Source organism: Bombus vancouverensis, chromosome 7, assembly GCF_051014615.1.
Source record: "Bombus vancouverensis nearcticus chromosome 7, iyBomVanc1_principal, whole genome shotgun sequence".
NCBI lineage: Eukaryota > Metazoa > Arthropoda > Insecta > Hymenoptera > Apidae > Bombus > Bombus vancouverensis.
In genome coordinates, this window is record NC_134917.1 from 17,932,933 (window position 1) to 17,947,786 (window position 14,854).

At 48.8% G+C, this 14,854-nt stretch overlaps 1 protein-coding gene across 2 annotated transcripts in view; it reads left to right on the forward strand.

Annotated features, from left to right (window-relative positions):
* LOC117156262 (uncharacterized) overlaps positions 1 to 14,854 on the forward strand; it is a 52,411-nt gene that overhangs the window by 31,489 nt on the left and 6,068 nt on the right. The window lies entirely within an intron of this gene.

Genomic DNA, 14,854 nt, shown 5'->3' on the forward strand with positions numbered 1-14,854 from the left:
CGTAGCGAAACGACAACTGACTCTTCGTCACTAATTTCATTCCTAATTTCGTTCCTGACGTAGGAATACGATTTCTATATTAATTCTATCGTGTTAATTATATTCTACGAATTGAAGTTTCTTTCCAACAAACGATGCTCGAACGAAGAGCGAACAGTAACGGTGGCTATCAGGCAGCTATCGTACGGCCCTGAACGTCCGGGGAACGAGCCCGAAGAAGGGAAGCGACCGATCGGGACTCGAGTGGTTCTTGCTGGTGAGCGTTCGCCTTACGCCCGAGCGTGGAGAGTAAGACAGTGGCCACGAAATAAGAAACCGGTTGGGACCCAATTTACTTAACAACGGCCGAGAATCCAACACTTACGGATGTCCGCCGTTGCGCTCGCGCGCTCGCCACTCTCTCACGGCCACTGTGTACGTCGTAGGGGGTAAATTTGTGTGGGTTCGCCCAGCGCCATTACCAGCCAGATTACAACCACCGCTGCGGCCGATCGCCGCTGACATCGCCTGTAACTGTTATTACCGCGCTATTAACAATGCGGTTTGCCGTTGTTGCTCCGCTGTCCGATGCATTGTCGCCGTGTTTGCGCGCCGGAGGACTCGCGTCCCCGGCGATTTACGGGTTCTGCATTGGCGAAATTTCGAAGACCACGCCGATGGAAAACCGTGGAAACGATGCTACTCTGTTCAGGCATTTTTCCCCCTCCGACGATCGAGTGGAGGCGCATCTTCTCTTTAGCGAAATTACGAGTCGTTGTTGTTCGTTGTTGTTGCAGCGTTACTCTCGTCGCACGGAAACCATGTCCGTTAACTTCATAAATAAAACGCACGGACGATCGCGAACTTTGTTTCGAAAAATTTCCCCCGGAATTTACAATTGCTCGCGTTATCTGTTCGCGATATGTAAATTTATGAAAATAAGATTTCTTTCCGCCGCACACTGATCATGATTTTTCGACTTTCCAACGGAAACTGCGCGTTTCGTTCCAACTAGAAACCGTAATTACTATGGAGGAGCTCGTGGCGAAATTTTTTCAACGACGATTAATTCGCGGAGCCGCTTCTACGCGGAACGATCGCTATTACCGGAACTTCGCCATTGATGTTACCAGGAGCAGCGCGGCTGCTATTGGCATACCGGCTATTAATATTGTCACGTTCACCGACGCCACACATTCTCGACCTGTGACTACGCTCGCCACCAACACCACCATCGGCCACCAGACCACGGCCATCCCTTTCTCGACGCTACCAGGCATCGGCGCGTCGTGTCATCACCGATTTTCACCACCACCAGCGTGTCGTGGCCGCGAGGGGCCGTGTACGGTAGCCAGCTACTAATTTCGACTTCATCGGTCGAGATAAGGCCGGAATTTTTGCCACTGCGAGCAAACCCGAGCCGGCGCTAACACAAACTCCAAGGAGAGTCCTTAATTTTCGGATCCGGTCGGATTCGTGCGGCCGTTTCCAGCCTGGTAATTAGTAAATCCTATTTTTATTTCATATCGTATCGCGATTTTAGAGGACCGACGAGTTTCTATGAAGTTATTAAGTGGTTTCTGGTTTTAGAGACCGATGGGATCCCGTTGCACGCTCGTAAAATTCATTTTTTATCCGTCCGATCTTTCCGCCGAATTAGCTTTTCTTCGTTCGGAGACCAGTTAATAAAAACTCCAAGTATCGGTCGCGTTGAAAATCCAAGATAGCTGTAAACCGAACAATCTTTACGATGCGTCGATGGAAATTCAACTAGAGAACGTTGATCTTCTCTCTCTCTCTCTCTCTCTCTCTCTCTTTTGTTTCGGGTATTTTGACGAAATATTCGATGATCGACAACTGGAGGATTTTTATTCGCGCGGGAGGGGTCGTTGGCAACTACTGGTCTAACTACTTGTAATTTAAACGGCCGCGCGCGAGCAAAAAATAAACGAGCGTATTAAGCGTGATTATTTTATCGGTGGCTTAGGCGCGCCACTGCACCCGGGTATTCCCTCTAATTGCGAGCATAATTTCCGCTTTTTACTCGGTTCACCTCGAGCGGTCGTTCGCCAGCCGCACGGTCCGATCGCCGGCTAACTAATTTCGATCCCATCGACGAAGATAAGCTTGGAATTTTTGTCAGCGTCGTTTTCGAATCGTGAATTTCTTCATTTTCGCGTCTCTCGTATCCTCGAGTGAAAATTCCAGCTATCTGGATCGTTAGGCGCGAACCGAAATTAGCGAGCAACGTTGTTTGTCCGAGTTCGTCTTGACATCCTGAATCGTCGTCGATGGAAGCTTGCGATCTCGATACCGGCTGGAAAATATCTTCTCGTCCCGTGACACTGGCTTGTAATCGGTGCTTTCGAGTAGCTGTAACGATTTTGACTTGGGTAATCTAGACGACTACCGAACAACGACAGCACCCTACTTGGACAACTCGTGTAACTCGTATCGTTAATGCCGACGAGATCGCGATACGTGAATTTATCGCTTCTTTATCTTCGCATGTTCTCTTCAAAGAAAGACACACCTAGCGTCATCTTCCCTTTTGTAATCGGAAATATAGGATACGCGAATTTGTTCGTCGATCGGGAGTGACGTGTCTACAAATCGGATCGCGTAAGAGTATGGCGAGACGGAGAAAACAAACAGGATACGCAGAGACCGAGAAAGCGAAACGAAATTTCTACCATTTGCATATCGATTCCGGCTATAATTCTAACGTGTAATAATTCTCGTACATGTTGAATCAGAATGTTGAAAAAGTGGCTGTGAAATAGAGACGCGACTCGACACGATGTTCTCGAAAACCAAGTACAGAGATCTCAAAGCGATTTCACCTGGTCTTCGTCGAAGAGAACCGACTTTCTAACCTCGCTGAATTCTGCGCTCTGCGCTCAACCCCCCTGCCCCTCTACCCCGTCAGCCCAACGACAGACCTCGTCGAAAGCGTTCGTAACCTCTGCTCCGAATGGCGACGACGCGACGCCGTGACCATCTCCTAGAACGGAGGTTGGCAGTCAGCGACAGCTTCCAGGGTCCAATTCCGATCCAATTTGATGCACAGTAGCTCGGTCGAGATAGCAGCGGTTCAGGGGCACCGGGAGTAAATGGTAAATAACTTAGCCGTCCGAACACGGGCGGGAAGAGAGCCTAATTAAACGATGTACAATTTATAACACCAGCCAGAAGGTCTAATGGCTCGCGTTCCTGGAAACCCGCTACCTCGAGCATAGGACCACACCTAGCCGGGCCTACGGCACCGGAGATTGTCATCGCGTCTACCGGAATGACGACGACGACGACGACGACGCCGCCGCCGCTGCCGCGTTCACCGATCGACCACGATGCCATCGCTTGCTCTGCGATGGTACGCGCGCGATCAGAACGCGCCGTTCTTTCATTCCTGTTACGTATAATTCTTTGGATTACTTGGAATTCCTTTTTTTTTTCGGTAGAGCATCGGAGCGTGCTCGAGGAATTTTTTGTCGAGTATGTTTAGGAATGCGGTAGGTTTGTGTTACAATTGAAAATAATTCTGTCCTATTAGCGAGAAACCATCAAAGGGGAATTTTAAGGACTAAGAATGGAAAATTACAGGAATAATATCTGATCGTTACTTCCTCCGGGTTATCCTCTTTATCGGGAATACTTGGACGCGTTTACTAAGCGATATTTTCGTAAACTTTCGAGTAGACGTTCGCTGGAAAAATTTCTTTCACTCGTGTCTCACTTTTGAAATACACGATATAAAAACAAGGATCAAGTTCACCTTCAGTTGGTGAAAGTTATCGACGTGTCTGACAATTTCTCGCAGGAAAGTTGTCAACTAAATTGAAAATTTGTTCGCAACCATTCACTGTTCGTACCTCGATCGATGCAAACGTATTTGTCCTTTTCTTCGGTTTTAAGTGTAATAAGTAATAAGTAATTCGGTAATAAGTACGCGATATTTCTTTTTTTTTATCGGAGTAACGACGTCCCGTCGTACGAATACGAATTTAATTATTCTACGGAAAGTCGAAGATCGAATCTCGAAATGTCGAACCTTATACGCAACTTTGTTCTCAATGTGTTCGCGGATGTAACAGTTTCATCAACGTCTCGATATATCAAAAATCATCGCGGCACAATAGCAACAACAGGCACGAACAAGAACGTGCTTACTTCCTATTGGAAACTCTTCGTGCGCAACTTGGTAAGAAGGTTGGTAAGAACTCTTGGAGGTTGTTCCGGGGCGCGAGTAAAAGTACGGCTATTTAGATGTCCATTGCTGGAGGGAACGGTTCTCGAAACGTCGGCATACGCTTATCGGATTCCAATTAAGCGCGCGATCGACCGTTCTTCCCGTAAACGGTTACACCTGTGTGGCGACCGCGCGCGGAAGTGATCGCTGTGAAGCAAGAAATAATTAGAGCTTTCGGCCCGGCCAAAGGGGAAGTCGTCCAAGTGTAGGAAGTTCCTTAATGACCTCTGTTTACACGTATATACGCGAATGTACGTCGTCGCACGATTGCCTGGAGCAACGATAACTCGAAACTGGAATATCCACGCTGCATGAAAGTGTGAATCGTACACGGCTCTCGACACGAATCGCGTTCATTTTCTTGCGTCTTCGCGCGATACCCACTCGTCTTGCAACTTCCAGTTGTCCTTGCCTCGTGTTTGCTTGTCCGCTTCCATTGCATTTATCTTTCGTTTCTAGTTTCTCTTTGCATTGCAACCGCTGTTATATATCATTTAGGATGTAGGATTGGAATTCTTATCGGTAGGTACTATCCTCAGAAGGGTGGAAAGGGCGAAAAGGGTGAAAGATTAACTATTTCGAGATATAAAGCGCGATAAAGGTACAAAATTATTCTCAATGACGTTGATCTAAACGCGCGTTTCCCATAGAATATTTTGTCTTTTGTCAAGGCCGCGATTCTATCGCTCGTACGTATCGTTTCATTACTCGTATTCTATTCTCGTGGCGTGTTAGAGGCAACGTTATTATTATTATTATTATTATTATTATTATTATTATTATTATTATTATTATTGTTATTATTATTTTCGTTATTATTAGGAGAACGGACGAACGACGGGTGGCACGATAACTGTGCAATTTGCTCGACTGATCGCGAGAATCCGAGCGACTGCTGTTACTTGTAAATTATCGAAATGCGATCTGAAGTCTCGCGCAATCCGCGTTCATCTAATCTACGAGGAAAACCCGGCAGATTATCGAAGCCACGAAGATAGAACCGTGGCGACGTGGTAAATCCAAGATTGAAAGCCCTTATCGGCACACGACTTAATTCGCCGCTCGATATTCGTAGCTCGGGCAAAAGCGTACGTGCAATTAATCGGCGCGGAAACGGTGGCACGCATATCTAATTGGACGGCAACGGATGCGTGTAGTTCACCATCGACAAGTCGATTCGCGCTGATACCTCGTGTTACCTGTAACGTGAAATTAACGCGATCGACGCTCGTTAACGTTTCAAACCGACCAAGAATCGCGTGTACCGGCCGCGTAAATGCGACTCGAAACCTGGTCGAAAGTAAACGAAGACACCGTGCGACGACAGAAAATTGTTTCGTCGTGAAATTTCGCAGGAAGAAAAAAAAAAAAGAAAAAATGAAACGAGTCGAAGGAACGAACGAGAAGGACGGAAACGTTGAATCGACGAAATAAAGGTTTAAGGAGAAGTGTTTTATAAAGTCTAGAAAGCGAGAGCGAGAGAAACGGGCGGGATCGAGAGCATTGCCGGGGGTAATGCGGCATAAAAGAGATAAAGTACGTTTAATATCGTTTAAACAGTTATGGTCGCCGATTACGCCTGGACGTCGAGCTCCTGCGCATTTTGTATACAAATGTTCCCCGTTGAAACGTCCGCTGAAACGTAGATGCCTGGGACCTCGGGTTAACGTCCTGCTTGCTTAATAACGCGTTATCGAGAGAACGAGCTAAAACCGTGGGGAGCAAGGGGAACCAGTTGAAAGTGTACGGTGACCGTCGTAACGATAACCTCGCAGGGTAGGCGGTAATTACGGGAAACGTTCGAAAATTTTACTCTAATCGCGATAGCGCGTCGATCTTTCCTCCAACGACGTATTCACGCGCTCACAGCTGTGAAACGTTAGGATCGTTGTCGATCGCAAAGACGCTGGCAGCGTAGATTTTTGATCGGCGTATAGACGAGACACGGTTCGGCCGATCGCCGAAAATTCTCCCGGATCTATCGGACGGGTTCGAAGGCAGGTCGAAAAATGCGGCGCGATACGATCTCGAATTACTTTCGGGCGCTGATTCAATTTATACGAAACAGTATTTAAAGGCCATAAAAATCGGGAAGGCTGGTCTACGCGGGGCCTGAATATTCATAGCTCGGTCATAAACAGCCAAATAAATTGGAGAGAACCGAGAGTGTGTAACGCTAAACGGTTACACACGGTGAATTAACGGCTGACCGGGGACAAAGATTTACGAGACGTTGAATCGAACAAATTAACGGAAATGAGGAGAGAAGAAGCGGGAAAAGCAGGCAAACCTCGATAATGGTGGGGAGAATAGGAGCCTCTTCCTCTTTAAGGAAGGCGAAAAAGAACTGGCGACGAGAATAACGAAAAATACAACAAGTCCAAGCGATATACCGGTCGAAGAAGGCTCGGTTCATGGTGGTTCGATTCGAATCGGCGAGTCCGTCCGCAAGCGGAATCGGGTTAACGTCCGTGTTATTTTTGCTGCGAGCTGTCAACCCGAGAATCCTTGCGCTAACAAGGTGCCGCACCGGTCGAGTAACCGAGTCCGTTTTTATCAATGGCCCTTTGGGAAGTGGCGGATGCTCGGTCCTTCGTAGCGAGGATCTAACGAGGGCCCGGCTTTTTGCGCATTAAAATATCGACTAATTGCCCCAGGATTCTGGCGACGTTTTTGCAACATTTCCTGCGTATACCCGCGTGCCCCTGCCCACGAACGTGATCGGCCCACCGAATGTTTCCCGAATCTCGAATTCGTCCCTGAAATTGCCACCCGGACATTTTTCTCTCCTTTTTTTTTTGCTCTTTTCGCTAAATGATAAGCGCCAGTTGCGTCTGTTCCAGGAACGTCGCCTCTTCTTGCTCTCTTTAGCTTTTAATTCGTTATTTTTGATTCGCAGAGTCCGACTACCAATTATCCGTGTTCACGATATTTAAGCGACGGAATCGTCGATCGGTAGCGTTCATTGGAAACTTACTCGTAAAATCTGAACGTTCGACGTCCATAAATTTTGGAATTTTTCATCGTTCGAACTGTTGCACTTTTCCGCTTCTTAATCGTCGTTTATACGTATCTTTCGGTAATATAAGGACGCGCTGCTATTAGCGTTATTTCGTTGGTATATCGCGGAGGCACTCGGTCGCTCCTGTTGCGGTTGCAGGCATTTTAATCACGACACTTTCCTTCGTTAATGTTCATCCGTAGTGACGCTGGAGATATATGGAGTTAACGAGCCACGCGTTATTCAATCCGTTGATCCGCAGCACCGCGTGCTGGACATTTTTCTCACCGCTGCTGATGATAATTCCGATTCGATCTACGAGTTTAACGAGGTCGTCGGATTCCACGGAATTTTTCGAGCTTCCCGTATACTTCGTTCCTCTCCTATTGTATATTGTAAGTTCCTCGTCGCGTTTCCCAACGTCCAAAATCCCGATCGTAATCCAACAAAAATCCCTTATTAAAAATTTTATCGTGAAATTTATCGCACAACGATCGCAACAAATGTTCGCGCGTATTCTTACGTTTCGTAGTATCGATCTTTCGTAACGACGCGGAAGTGCCAGCGACTGATACGAAATTTAACGCGCTTCAACCTAATTAATCGCGCGCAAATACTTTTCGTCGTCATATCGTATACTTTTTCTCGATCTATAAAATTCTTTCGACTGGACGACTCCCCTGTTAGAGAAACGACATCGTTCGATAAGCTTCGATATTCTCTATACCAGGAATTCTTTTAAATAACGGACTGTAAAGAAACGCCGCAATTATATAACGATCGAAGGCAATTTAGCAAAAGAGGGCGAACGCATTACCATACTTGTCTGCGCGGCGTCGCATCCGAAAAATGCCGGTCATTCGTGGAATCCGACCGATCGCCGCGATTAAGAAATACGTTCGCACAGGCTTCGCCAATTAATACAATTTCATAACGTCCAGATCGAACGTTTTTCTCGCGACGAACCGACTGGCGAACCGCGACGATTCGCGGCGTTGCGTTCTATTTACGAAACCGGTCGCGATCCACCGAGAAAAGAACGATATTAACCTTCGTGACGTCCCTTAAAAACGCAACGGCCAGCTCGTATCTGTCTCGCGTAGCTCGGATTCTTCGTCGATCCGCGTTTCGTTATTACAGGGAATTCCGCAGGCATCGCCGTTTTGTCGCGTGTTACGCGAACCGGCAAACGCATAGTCGTTCGTTACGCCGATCGCGTTCTGCGTTTCACGCGTTACAAATGGGACCGGCTTTTTGCCGTCCACCGTATCCGATTTGTCTCGCGAACGAGATAGGAGGGCCTGGACGTCGGCGTTAATCGTACTTTATACTAAAACTGCTCTTTCGCGTACGAGAAACATACGAAGGATTGACAATTTTAAGGTAGTTCGCCGAATATCCATTAGGTGCATTAGGTTCGACTTGGTAACCTGAACTGCTTTCTACTCGTACATAGGTTGAAAGAAATGTGTGTGCGCTTCGTCGAATTTTGTATAGACTTTTCTCTTAAAACGATCGTTTGCCGAAAGATTAGATATTTTAAGGTTGTTTAAGTTGGTATTTACGGTGCGAATCTTTCGCACAGTCGGAATACAGAAATAAAGAAGTCGCGTCTATGCAGACGGCGTACCGTCTTCCGCTTAATTTCAGCGTATACACTCTTCTGCCAAATAGGCAATAATAACTTGCCGGTAAAATTGCAGCTTCGAGTAAGTACCTTTCGAGCTACACCTCGGCAAACGTTAAGCGACACGAATTTCCGTAGTCCCTTAATGACCGTATCGAGGAAGTCTCGTACACTCGTTCAATTTCCAATTTTTCTCTTTTCCTCGGTACGAGTAAATAGCCTACGCGGCGTTTCGCGGACAAACGCTACTCGAACGTTCCTCCTTTACCGTTGTACGTTGCACGAGTCACGCGTCGACGGAACGTCGCAGAAGGAAGCGATGGCGCTGGAAATCTGCGGGGCGCTTGGTTCAATTTGTACAAAGGTGCGCGTGGTCCCGGCCGGCTAATTGCCTCTCGAATGCCGGGAGTAGTTCGCGGAGAAACACCTATTTAAACTAGCATTCCGCAGCGACGATCGTCTTGCGCCGGAGAACGGAGAAGGCAAAAAGAAGCGAACGTCCGGTGTCGGAGGAGGCGTGCCGTCGGCGACGATAATTGAATGGCCGGCCGGACGCTGCCGTATCTGACAAATTATTGCCGATCGACCGGACCACGCGAATGCCTGGCCCCTCTCGTTTTTCGCTCAACGATCCCGCTGAATTTATAATTTTCACCGCGCGGAGACCAGCGGCTCTCTTAATCGGCGAATTTGTTGCGGGACGACTCGTCGAGCTGGCTCGGCTTGCATCGAGCGGCGCGATAAGTCCGATCGTTTGCGTCAGCGGCTACCTCTACATACTCGCATCCTGATTCCCAGAAGTAATTTTTGGTTAATAAGAGAACGTTGTTTCTCGATGCTACTACGAGCCGGCCAGATGCAGCGGTAGCGGTCGAAGGATCTTGATTCGAGCAGAAAACATGCCACGGTGATTTCTTCGTTCGCTGTATCTTTTATCTTTTTTGTCTTGGTCCTTAGACGATGGTCACAGGCTGACCCGACAGACGGTTCTTGCCACGAATACGTCGAATCAATAATTTCGATGCTTTTGACAGGTTTCCAACGATTCTTTAGGTTCGTCCAATTTGTCACAAGCGTCGTCGAAGGATCGGAACGAGTATTTACCGTAAGCGTAGTCGGATACGTACGCGTTACGCGGGTTCCTTCGAAGGCAAACGAAAGGAGAAATTATCGAACCAACGAGGCGTCGGAAAATTTCACGGGAATCAACGCGAAAGCGTAATCTCATTACGGCGTGTATCAACGAGCGGAAACAGATAGGTGCGGAGGAGGGGGTGGGCGAGGGAAGGGAGAACGGGCGGAGGAGATAACCGGAATCGTGACAAATTGTCAACCGTACGGCGTCGCGAAGCACGTTGATCGTTTTTTTTTTCGGCGTGTTAGAGAGTTCGGCACCGTAAAAAGCCTGCTGATCCGAAAATTTATAAGTTTTTAGGGAACCGTTTTATGGGTAGTTAGAAAGTTGTAATTTAGTTAACGAGGTAACCCCCAATTGCATTATGCGGAGATAATTTTTAATTTTATACCCGATGTATTAAAGTTCGACATCGGCGTTCCCGCCGTGAATAAATTTCATTGGGTGCAAGCTGAAACAGTTTGGAGAGCGAGAGAGGAGAGAGAAAGAGAGAGAGAGAGAGAGAGAGAGGCTAGCTTCGATCTTAACGCCCGCCTGTCGAGCAGTGTAATAAAAGATTTTATTACCGAACGCCATTTCCCTGGAACGCCGGAATAAGAATTCACCGACGTTCTCGCGCTACCGGCAGATGGAGAAATTTCAGGAGGATTCCTGAAATTCTCGCCACCCTGTAATCGTTCCACCGTTCAAGCCAATTCTCCACTCGTCAGCGAAATCGATAGCAACGCGCGCGATATTCGTTTTCGTCTCGTCGATGTTCGTAACGATAAAACGAGACAAGCCTCGTGTTATCGAGATCGGTGATCTTGATTCCGAACGGAATAGTAGCTTCCTCATCGGGCAACGACGTTCGTTCCTCTCCTCTTTCTCTACTCGAAAACCTACTCGAGGTTGCTTCTTAAAATTATAAAGACACTGTTAACGAATACTTTGTCTTCGTTGCTTGAAAATTCAAGATCGTCGGATAATGGTCCGTGAGATCTCATCGAGCTCTTTCGTTTCATCAGATATCGAAGAAAAGACCAGATGTTTCTCCCGTCGCGTTCCCTAATTTAACGACTATTTACGATTTTTATTGTCCCCTTTATTCGAATGTAAATTACGAGCTTCGAAGCCGTAGCTGTGCCATACATCGATCACCGAGTCGATCGTTAACCCGTTAAAACCGTAACCAGACGCTCGTACGTCATCGCGGAACGACACGCGGCGGGAATTAGCCGACGAGTCGCGAATCTTAGCGAACGAGTGGCGACCGGTCGTCGTCGATCTGGTTCTATCGTTTTCGTGCGCGTAAGAACAGCCATCAGCTCGTACCTAATTAGGAGCACGTATCCGTGCGCGGTTTTTGAACGCGTCCGCTGGTCTCGTGGACGCGGTGCGGCGTTTGCATCGACCGCGAGACTTTCTTGCCGGGCGACTTTCTCGCCGTAAACGCAACTCGTCCTCTCCCCGGCCGGCTTCGTAAATTTCCTACGAAGTCGGAAACGGGATTTCGTCTCGATTCATCTTGCCGGCAATTACCGGCAACGGCACATGATCCGCGTACCTGCCTAGCGATCCGCTCGATTTATGGGAAACGCGTGTAAGCTTCGGGAGAAACGATTACTTTACTTGCGCGCGCTTCCATCGAAAGCCGAACTTGACATGGCGATCGTTCCACGGACGATCGATACCCGACAGCGTTTTCTTCCTTTTTCCCCTAACTCTTTCCACTCTTGCTCTCCCTTCTTTCCTCCCCTGTCACCGACGTACGTGCCAGCGGTACCGAAGCTTCCCAGCGACCACGAGGAAACTCGGTGTACCTTGCCGCTACGATACGTCCGATCTCCGGCAGATAGAACCGATTAGGCTCGTCGTGATTCTCTAGTGGGAAGATTCCTTCGGTGGCCTGCTGCTGGCTCTTAAAAAAGCTCTTTCACGCGGTGAATTATGCGTCAAGATCCGTGCCGGACTCTCGAGTTATCGCGTTGTAAGAGGCTTCCAACGAAAGAGGTCTCCGGTCAGCGTAGCTCGTACGAAATCAATCGTTAGCCAAGGTCGCTCGCCCCGCTTCGTCGTTTTACACCTCGTAATAAATTCATACTACCGTTCCATAAAAAACCAACGGCCAATTTAGCCCTTCAACGTGTCTACGTGGAAGACACGCCCGAAAAGGTAAACACGGTCGGAAGGTATTTCGATCAAAGTATCGGCTAGAGGGTCGGCAGAAAGGAAGCTTTCCTTCCTCGAATCCACGGTCCCTTTTTCTTCCTCCTTAATTCCCTTCTGCGGGACACGAATCCGAGCATCGGTACACCCGTCGAAACAGTGGCTGGCTCCCAATTAGGAACCCTCTTTTAAGTAATGCCCGCGATCTCTTCGCTCCGTCCTCGTCGTCCGAACGACCGCCACCTAGCCGTCCTCGTCCCGCTCGACCGGCCACTGGCACGATTGACTTTCCGCGGCATCCTCGTCTTTCTCTTGTATAAATTAGTCCCAGCCGCCACATAATGGCGTGTCGATGCGCTACTGTCCCCCGGCTAGCATTGCCTTTTTAATTCTCTTTTTCTCTCGTGCTCGGCTAACTCCCTCTTTCTCCATCCTCTCCGTTCTATCTACGTCTTCTTCTGCTTGGTCGGCCTTTCTCCGTGTCTCCTCCTCGTCGCACTCGCGCAACCGAGCATCACGGTGTCCCTGTCGCGTTTCAGGACGGCCTCTCTCCGAGAGAGGCCCCGAGAGATCCACTCGCCGCTTCTCGCTCCCGCTTCGTTTCGCCGTGCTCGTCCGACCAGCCGCTTAATTTACGACCAATTAATTTGGATAAACTGAACGAGGGGAGGCCTGCTTTCGATGCACGCGTTAACCGTGAATTTTTTCCCCCCTCCCTGGCTACCTTCCGGTCCAGAGGCTAGCGTTTGGCCCCAGTTCTTACCCTTTTCGGGTCCGACGTGAATCCTGGTGAAAACCGGCCAACACGATGCTCATACGCATTTCACGCTTGTAATTCCGGAGCTCGTACGCTCCGGCTTTCGCACGCTCGATACGGGTCGTCGTTATAAACCAAATGATATTTCGCCTTCGTTTCAATCTTAATTGCAACCAAGCACGTATATTCCAAACGAACCAACGATTTACGCGCTTCTGCTTTTTGTTTAAATTCCGTCTTTTTCGCACGCGTCCCTCGCTCCTCCTAATCCCGCGCAACGCACTTTGCGAAATTCGCCGAAAACCTGACGCGTATCGCTCGTCGTTTCCCTGGGTCCATCGTATCCGGTTGAAATTCTCGACGGACGCGCGAGATCCAGGCTTCTCATTGTGCGATGCGTGGAACACGGTTAGGGAAGGAATCGTGGCGGGAACGCGACAGACGGAAAAGAAGAGTAGTCGGTCGTAGAGACGGTACGAGAGAGAGAGAGAGAGAGAAAGGGGGGAGAGAAGACGGTGAGGAGCGGTAGCACGGAGCGAACACATCGAAGGGGCTCTCTCGATGTCGTGGACAGGCCTGCTTGGTATTCCGTTCTCGTCCGGAGGCATAATTGGCCGCCAACTGGCGACGCTCCTCCGGGTATCGCGAAGACAAGAAATTATTCTTTAATTAATTGTCAGCGCTCAATGTGACCGCATGCGTAGGATCGGTCGGCCTCGTACATAAATTTCATCTATATGGGAGCGCCGATCGGAGCGCGTGTAACAGAGACTCTCCCGTGGCATAGAGGGATCCGGTGAAACGGAGGCCAGCAGCGGACATCGAGCAGCGAGAAAGAAAAGGACCGCGCGACGTTGAACAAAGAGAGGCAACCGAGAGAGCTTCCGATCCGCGGAGGTAGCAAATACCTGGCGCCTGTTTGTAAACCCTTTAACGGTAAATCGTCGTTCTAGAGGGTCGATGTTTGCGCGTTTGCTCGCCTTCCTTTCCACCTCCTCCAGCCGCTCGTTGTTATCGTCGTCATCGTTTCCTCCGTATATCTCTGCGAATGCTCGCGTAGGTGATCTTCCACCAAGATGCAGTTGCGTATTAAAGAGGGGAAAGTCGGTTCGGCGTGACAACGTCCGCCTCGATACTCGTACTTTGTGCCCTCTAGTCACGCTACTGACGAATACTCCGTCTCTGGCGATGCGTGTCTCTGCGATTCGCCAATCGTTTACTCGCAGTTTCGCGTCGCGCGATTCCGATCGACGTTGCCAGCGATTAAAATACCACGAATTTGCGTTCGGTCGTGTACTTTTGCGAGGGAGCCGCGTAGAAACGAGAGCGCGAGACACGTAAAGGTTGGACCAAGACCCGGGTCGTAAAACAGCGACAACTTCCGGCGATTTGACCGTTTCTAATAACCCGTATATCAGCGGCTCCGCTAGAAACAATTAGGCTACTGGTCTCGAACGAAAGGACGACAGTTACGAGCGGCCGAGGGATTCAAAGAAGGCGGCGAACTTCTTTGATCGGACGTGCCAGTGGAACGGATCCGCCGGCCTTCTCGTTTTAGTCCGAGAAGGTGGCTCCGCTGACTCTACCCCGTTCTTGCAGATAGGCAACGTGGACCCGTAAGTAGACGCGAACGCACGCATTGGCGTCGACTCGTAACCGAAACGTCGAATTTCCGTTTGAATCGCGACGATCGCTTGACTCTGTTTTTTCCAAATTGCCCACCTCTTATGAGGATACGAACACCACTTCGTTTTATCTTACGACGCGTTAATTTCCTGCTCAACATCTTCTTACTCGAGAAAGTAAGTTCGTAGATGGTTCAGGATTTTTAACGATATCGAATATTTCGATAAAGAAGCGAACGACGAGAGAAATCGATTCTAATTGGACGGTCGATATCCGTATCGAAGAGAAATGGAAGGTGGTCGACGACGCTCATGGACAGATTATTCGAGACA